General features: G+C 34.4%; 1 non-coding gene across 1 annotated transcript; it reads left to right on the top strand.

Annotated features, from left to right (window-relative positions):
• The first annotated feature begins 3360 nt into the window (after positions 1-3360).
• LOC117804556 lies at positions 3361-3463 on the top strand. Its single transcript, XR_004629032.1, has one exon. It is a non-coding gene; the product is annotated as a U6 spliceosomal RNA (small nuclear RNA).
• Positions 3464-7044: the final 3581 nt, after the last annotated feature.

A 7044-nucleotide genomic window follows, 5' to 3' on the forward strand; every position in this document is an offset into this window, starting at 1 on the left:
CACTCCCCCTGCTTGTGTTCCCTCTCTCGCTGTCTGTCTCTATCTCTTTCAAATAAATAAATAAAATCTTTAAAAAAAAAAAGTAGTAACATGGAATGCAAGTGAGAAGCCGTAAAACCAAGAGGAGCCAGTCCAATGTGTGTTGAGACTCTCACATAATAAAATACGTTTCACAGAATTCTTGATTTGGTCCAAAAAAAATCTGCCTTTGGAAAGACAGCAACTGAAATAGTGCTTTTCTATAACTGTCTTGATAAATTGTCTTTAGGTCTTTCTTTGTTTTTATTGAGGTATAACTGACATATAAATTATATTAGTTTCAATTGTTCAATATAACGTTTTGGTATTTGTATATATTGCAAAACGATCACCACAGTAAGTCTGGTTGACAATTTTTTTTTAGTTTAATAAATGGCATACACAAATAAATTAAAGAATCCTCCAGAATGACAGTCCTAATTGACACCTTCCAAAGTGACAATGCATTGATAAGGGCTCCAATGACCCTTTTTACTCAAGGTCTGACTCTAAAATCCTAGCTGCAAGATCCTACATTTGTCCTATCAAGTTCTCTTTACAAGTAGAATTTCAGTCTCCCTCTTTAATTGGCTTTCTAATGACAGCTCTGCTTTTTTTGAACGCTGCTTTGTAGGCGTAAAACTGCATTTGATTAAGAGAAAGGAAGTGCTTTTCTGCATTTAATGTAAAAGCAAAAGTTAAATTTCAAATTCTACCTAAATATTCAATGTCAAGAAATGTATTTTTTAAAACATTTTCTAAACGTTTAAAGGCCATCACAAGCATAGATATTTTGTCCCAAATATTGCATTTAGTGTTTCTTTTATTGTGTTTTCAATCTGTGAATATTTTTTATATTTTCTGTTTTCCTGAAGAATGGTATCTCTAAATAATTTTAAATACTTATAGACAAGCATTAATACATATTTATACGTATATAAAGCCCAACATTCATATCTTAACCTTTTCAAAAACTGCCAACTATTGGCGAATGTGTTTTTTTTTTCTACCTCTTTTTTTTTTAATTTTATTTTATTATATTGTGTTAATCACCATACAGTACATCCCCAGATTCCGATGTAAAGTTTGATGCTTCATTAGTTGCGTATAACACCCAGTGCACCATGCAATACGTGCCCTCCCTACTACCCATCACCAGGCTATCCCCTTCCCCCACCCCCTCCCCTCTGAAGTCCTCAGTGTTTTATTCAGTCAACCTCATCCTTTTCTTGTTTTACGCCCAAGGCTTAGCACTTGGAGTTTCAAAGCATCAAGCTTTAATGTTTTTGAGTGATGTGAAATTTTTGCTTATTTTAAAGATTTTGTTTTGCAAACTTTGACTTTTCTCATATTTTTCCCTGTCCATAATCACAAAGCTATATAAATCTTTGTGAATTAATAAATATTGTTGTTTATTCAAACCCCAATACAGTGTGGGGAATTTTTCAAAGCATAGGGGGAAAAAAAAGCTCTGCTTAATGCATGTAGATTTGTTTAACAATCACTTTTTCTTCTTTTAATACATTTCAATTTGAAAAGATAATTCATGCAAAGGAAGAGCTGACTGCAAAGAACTACTAGGGTATCTATAATTGAATTTAAGAGGACTTTCTGTTTTCACAGCTTTATGATTGTTATTCAAGTCAACAAATGCTTTATAGAACATGATTTTCTTTCCCTTCAATTCTTTATTTTAAGAAAGTTAAGGAGAAAAGAGAATATATTTAAAGATCTAGTTCTTACTTTCAGAAAAAGGAATTATCCCAGGGACCCCTGGTGTTCATGAACTATGCTTAAGAACTATTGGTATGAAACAAAAAGTACTCATGGAAAGCAAGGGCAACAGTCCATCATATTCCAGAGTCTACTTCTTGATCTTGGATGTTAGATGATCTCCTCAGGTTTTTGTACCAGTACAAATAGTATAACGTCAGATAGAGAGTACTGTCAAGAAGAATCAGAGTAGGTAAGCATTTTCCTTATGGTCCTTCCAATGTCATAGGATTGGTTATGTTGAGGGCCCATCATGATCCACAGGTACTTTTACTAGGATTTTAAGTACTCTGGAATCATACTTAACTTCTCATCAGCCCTAGAATTTTCCATAGCATAGCTTGCCCCTCTTATTTCACTTTTGTTCTGAAATATTTTTATTGTCTTTAGTCCTTGTAAACTTTTAGCAAGTTTTATGACCCATAAAACGTATTCATAAATATTGATAAACTAAGCTCTATGAGACATCATTGTGCCATACACATCTGAAAATTGATATTATAAAACTCAGAAATATTATAGGTAGATATCAAATAGAGAAGATGAGATGTTTTATAACTTTGCCAACTCATCTTTTTCTTTTTTTTTAAGATTTTATTTATTTTTTTGACAGACAGAGAGAGCAAGTACAAGCAGGGGGAGCAGCAGAAGGAGAGGGAGAAGCAGGCTCCCCACTGAGCAGGGAGTCCGATGCGGGGCTCAACCCAAGACCCGGGGATCATGACCAGAGCCAAAGGCTTAACCAACTGAGCCGCCCAGGCATCCCACCAACTCATCTTTTTCATACAGGGTCTATTTAGACCTAAATCCTAGACACATGTTTATTTTCAAGACATAATAATTCTTTATAAAAAATCATATCCATAATATAAATTATTAACATTCAAAGTTATTCTGACTAGAAAAAATCCTTAGCAATGAATATTGAAAAGTTAAGTGAAAGTTTTTTGTTTTTTTTTTTTTTACTTCTTAGTTCATTGATGCATCTATTGTAATATTAGGCATCTATATCGTAATACTAAGAAAAATTGACATGAAACACTCACAGGGATGAGGAAGCTCTAAAATGGATAAAATGGAGATTCTGAAATTCCTGCATGGAGAGAACCATGGCACTTGAGGATAAGTAGGAAACATAAAAACAAGAGATGTGTCCGTATCATAGGATTCTATTTGTATCTTTAAATCAGTATGGACTCCATTATCTAGCTAGGAGGTGTTTAATTGTTTTTCAAGCTTTTGTTAAAACTGATATTGGGCTCTTCACATTTTTTTGTCCTATTCATCTCATAGCTAACAAAGACATCATGTTTGTATTCTATGCCTCAGAAACTTAGTGTCGCATCCTGATCCTTGACAACCCAGGAATTCTACAGAACAACATATTCAGGCCTACTTTTCATTTACAGAGCCCCAAGCTTTCATATTCCCTGCCATTCCCCTTTCCTTGTTTCAAATTCTCCCATCCTTTTTACCCACCTCTAAATCTTTCCAAAATTATTGGTTTTGTGTTTCACCTCTGATGATTCTTACAAAATTGTTCTGGTTGATATTGTTTTTGCAATATTAGTGCTCGCTTCAACAGCACCTATACTAAAATTGGGATGATACATAAAAGATTAGCATGGCCCTTGTGCAAGGATGACACACAAATTTGTGATGCAATATTTAAGCCAGAGTTCAGAGTTGATATTTTTATCTAGTGGACCCAAAGACACAAATGCAGAAGGAACGGTCACTTGAATAGTGTGAAATAAAATTTACTTGACTTGAAATTCCACTACCAGAATTCAAATATAATCTTCACTACTTAAAATATGTGATCTTGAGTAAGATGATCCCCCAAATTATTTTCTTCATCTGTGGCAGGAATATAATATTCAATATACCATTTTCAATGATTAAAGTGTATCATATTAAAATGTCTGACAATTTAAAAGTAACCCATGACTGTGAATGGAATCTGATTATTTCCTTCTCATTATCCTTTGATAGTTATTCTTTTTCTCCCGACTCTCAAATGTGCTCTGCCCTTGGACTTCTTTGGATTATTTCTCCTCACTTGGAAGTTTATTCTCACTGACTCAAAAATGTTATCCAATATAATGAAATTGATACAAAATATGTGATGTTAATCACCCCAAACTTTACATCTTCAGTTTGGATTTCCCTTGAAATTTCAGACTTGTGCATCCAATTGTCCATATGATATCTCTACTAATTCCCTCTATTTATCTTATTTTGAGCATGCAAGATGAACCTGACCAAAATTGGAATATTGATCTTTCCCTCAAACTTGCTCTTTCCCATTTTGTTAATAGGAATTCTATCCTTTCAGTTGCTCAGGAGGAAAACACACACACACACACACACACACACACACACACACAACCCTTTGAAATCATCTTTGCTTTTTCTCACATCTGATCAATCAGGATAATCTGCTGTCTCTATGTTCATAATATACTAGAATTTGACCATTTCTACTGTCCTCACACAAATACACAGAAACAGGCCATTATCATGACTCATTAGCCAGCTAATGCGAACGCTCTTGCTTGCCAACAGACTATACTCTGTAAAGCTACCAGATGACCCCACTGAAACGGTCATATCACTTGATCCTTTTGTGCAGACCCTTTAACACCTTCCTATCCCAGTAAATTCCAAAATTCTGATGATACTTTATTTGTTTTTTATCAGCAGATCAGGCTTGCTTCTGAACCAAAGTCATTTCTTTGTTTTCTCCACTGCCTACAGTCTCTTTGATATCTGTGAATGGTTTGCCCCCTTACCTGCATCAGGATGCTGCTAAATTCTTTTTTAGTTTATTCTTTACTGATGAATAAAATTGTCCCTCATCACACATATACATTCTATTTTCCTTTCTGTCTCTATTTTATTCACCATTGCACATATCATTAATGAATATATTATATACTTTCTTTATATTCTGCCTTACTCAAGGATAAATGGGATATGCAGGAAGCCAGGGATTTAGTCAGTTTCACTCACTGCTATCTCTTCAGTGCCTAGCATAGTTTCTGGTACTTAATAGATATTTTCAAATGAAAGAATGAATGGGTGGCTTGAATTTATGAAGAAGATAAAACTCCACATACCAAATGAATATCAGATTATTCCCCTTCTGCTTATTTTTGTAGTAGGTTGTGCAGTTCTTTATTGAGAGTTGTTAGTAATCATAGCATGATGAAACTGAACTAAAAATTGGGCATAGTTATGAAAAAATTAGTAATAAGTGATGCTTATCTTTGAAAATATTTTTCTCCTAGTGTGGATTGATATAAGGTTAAATCTATTCCTTTGGTGCTCAAACGTTATCAGGGGTGATTTTGGTAGAAATAACATAATCAAAATACACATACCTTTTAGGTTTTCTAGATATGTAAATATGCATTGACCATCTCAAAAATATAAAAGAAGGTAGTACATTTCATTATCTGACTAAATTACTGCTCAGCAATTCTCTTAACCAAAATACATACACACACACACACACACACACACACACACACACAAACACACACATGGTTAATTGTATTGGTTGATGTAAAATTTTTTAAAAAAATCCTTGCTTTTTACCTTTGTTGAATTTGGGGTGTGTGAATAATATATTTACTTTTTCTTCTGTATAGAAACTCTACACTCTCTTCAAAGATATGTTTAAGGATTGCATATTAATTATTTATTTAGTATATACGGACACAACACTGTTGCTAAAAATAAAGATTCAGGCAGAAGTATGTAGCTCTCACACAAGATGCACAACAAACCCTTTACTTTAGTGATTGTATTGGTAGAAGGAATATATTTCAAAGAAAATGTTGTACTCTAAAAATACCGCTTGCAAACCTCTTCCCGGATTTCTATGAGGAAGGGAAGAGTTGCTGAGAAACCAGCCCAGACTATTTCTCATCATGGCCCATTTTGCAATTATTATTCAAAAACTCTACAGGCCACACTGAAATGTTGAATATTCTGTCTCCTATTTTCCCAATATAACCTCATTATTTCTTCTGTGTTGGTTTTCTTTAAATACCCACCCTTGCCCTTGTCATTGGTTTGATGATTCTTGCACTTTATTAGGCTTTATTCAAATTCTTTCTTTAGCCTGGAATGATATCTTAACATCTCTCTCCTAAAGATATATATTTTATCTCTACTATATGTCCATATGGAATGCTTTGGCCCTGTTTACATGTGTTGCTCTTTGATCCAACAATAGAAATGCAAGTTCTATCCAATACCTAATAAATGTTTCTGTAAAAATAAATAACAGAAAAATTATAATAGCTAAAATGCATAAACCAAAATATACTAGAGATGTAAGCATACATATATCCATAACCATTCATTGCAATTAAAATTTACAAAAATTATCCCAGAATTACACAAGCTAAAAATCCTGGTGTTATGGGATCGAGCCCCACATCAGGCTCCTCTGCTGGAAGCCTGCTTCTTCCTCTCCCACTCCCCCTGCTTGTGTTCCATCTCTCGCTGGCTGTCTCTATCTCTGTCAAATAAATAAATAAAATCTTTTAAAAAAAAGTAATATCCAATATAATATCTCACAGTGGTAAAAGTTTGAAAATTTTATTTTATTTTTTTAACTATTATTATTATTTTATTGGTAAGGAGTCCATTTCTATGACTATCATGAAGCCCAGGCTGGGTTAACAGTAATGAGTCCTGGATGTAACTACACTCAACTCTGGACATTCTGGCTGTAAGTACTCTCCTTTCTCTACCTCAGCTGAAAACTCAGACTCATGAGGCCTCAACTGTGGTTCCTTATTCCCAGAAGATGCCAAAGACCTCTATGCAGGAGGCATTTTCAGAGGAGAAGACAAATTTTTCTTCCCAGAAGACAAACCCTCTACTTTGCTTTATAAGGCAGACAACAACCCCAAACCACAGACAGGTTGGGACCTGCACAGGCCTCGGTAAAGTTTGAAAATGTTATTTAATTTTTTTAAGATTGTATTTTGTTCATTTGAGAGAGAGAGAGAGGGAGCACAAGCAGGGGGAGAAGCAGGGGGAGAAGAAGAAGCAGGCTCCTCACTGAGCAAGGAGCTGGATGCGAGACTCAGTCCCAGGATTCTGAGATCATGACCTGAGCTGAAGGCAGACACTTGACCAACTGAGCCACCCAGGCATCCCGAAAGTTTGAAAATTTTATTTAATTTATTTTTTTATTTTTAAGATTTTATTTATTTATTTGACAGAGAGAGA

Source organism: Ailuropoda melanoleuca, chromosome 11 (assembly GCF_002007445.2).
Source record: "Ailuropoda melanoleuca isolate Jingjing chromosome 11, ASM200744v2, whole genome shotgun sequence".
Classification (NCBI taxonomy): domain Eukaryota; kingdom Metazoa; phylum Chordata; class Mammalia; order Carnivora; family Ursidae; genus Ailuropoda; species Ailuropoda melanoleuca.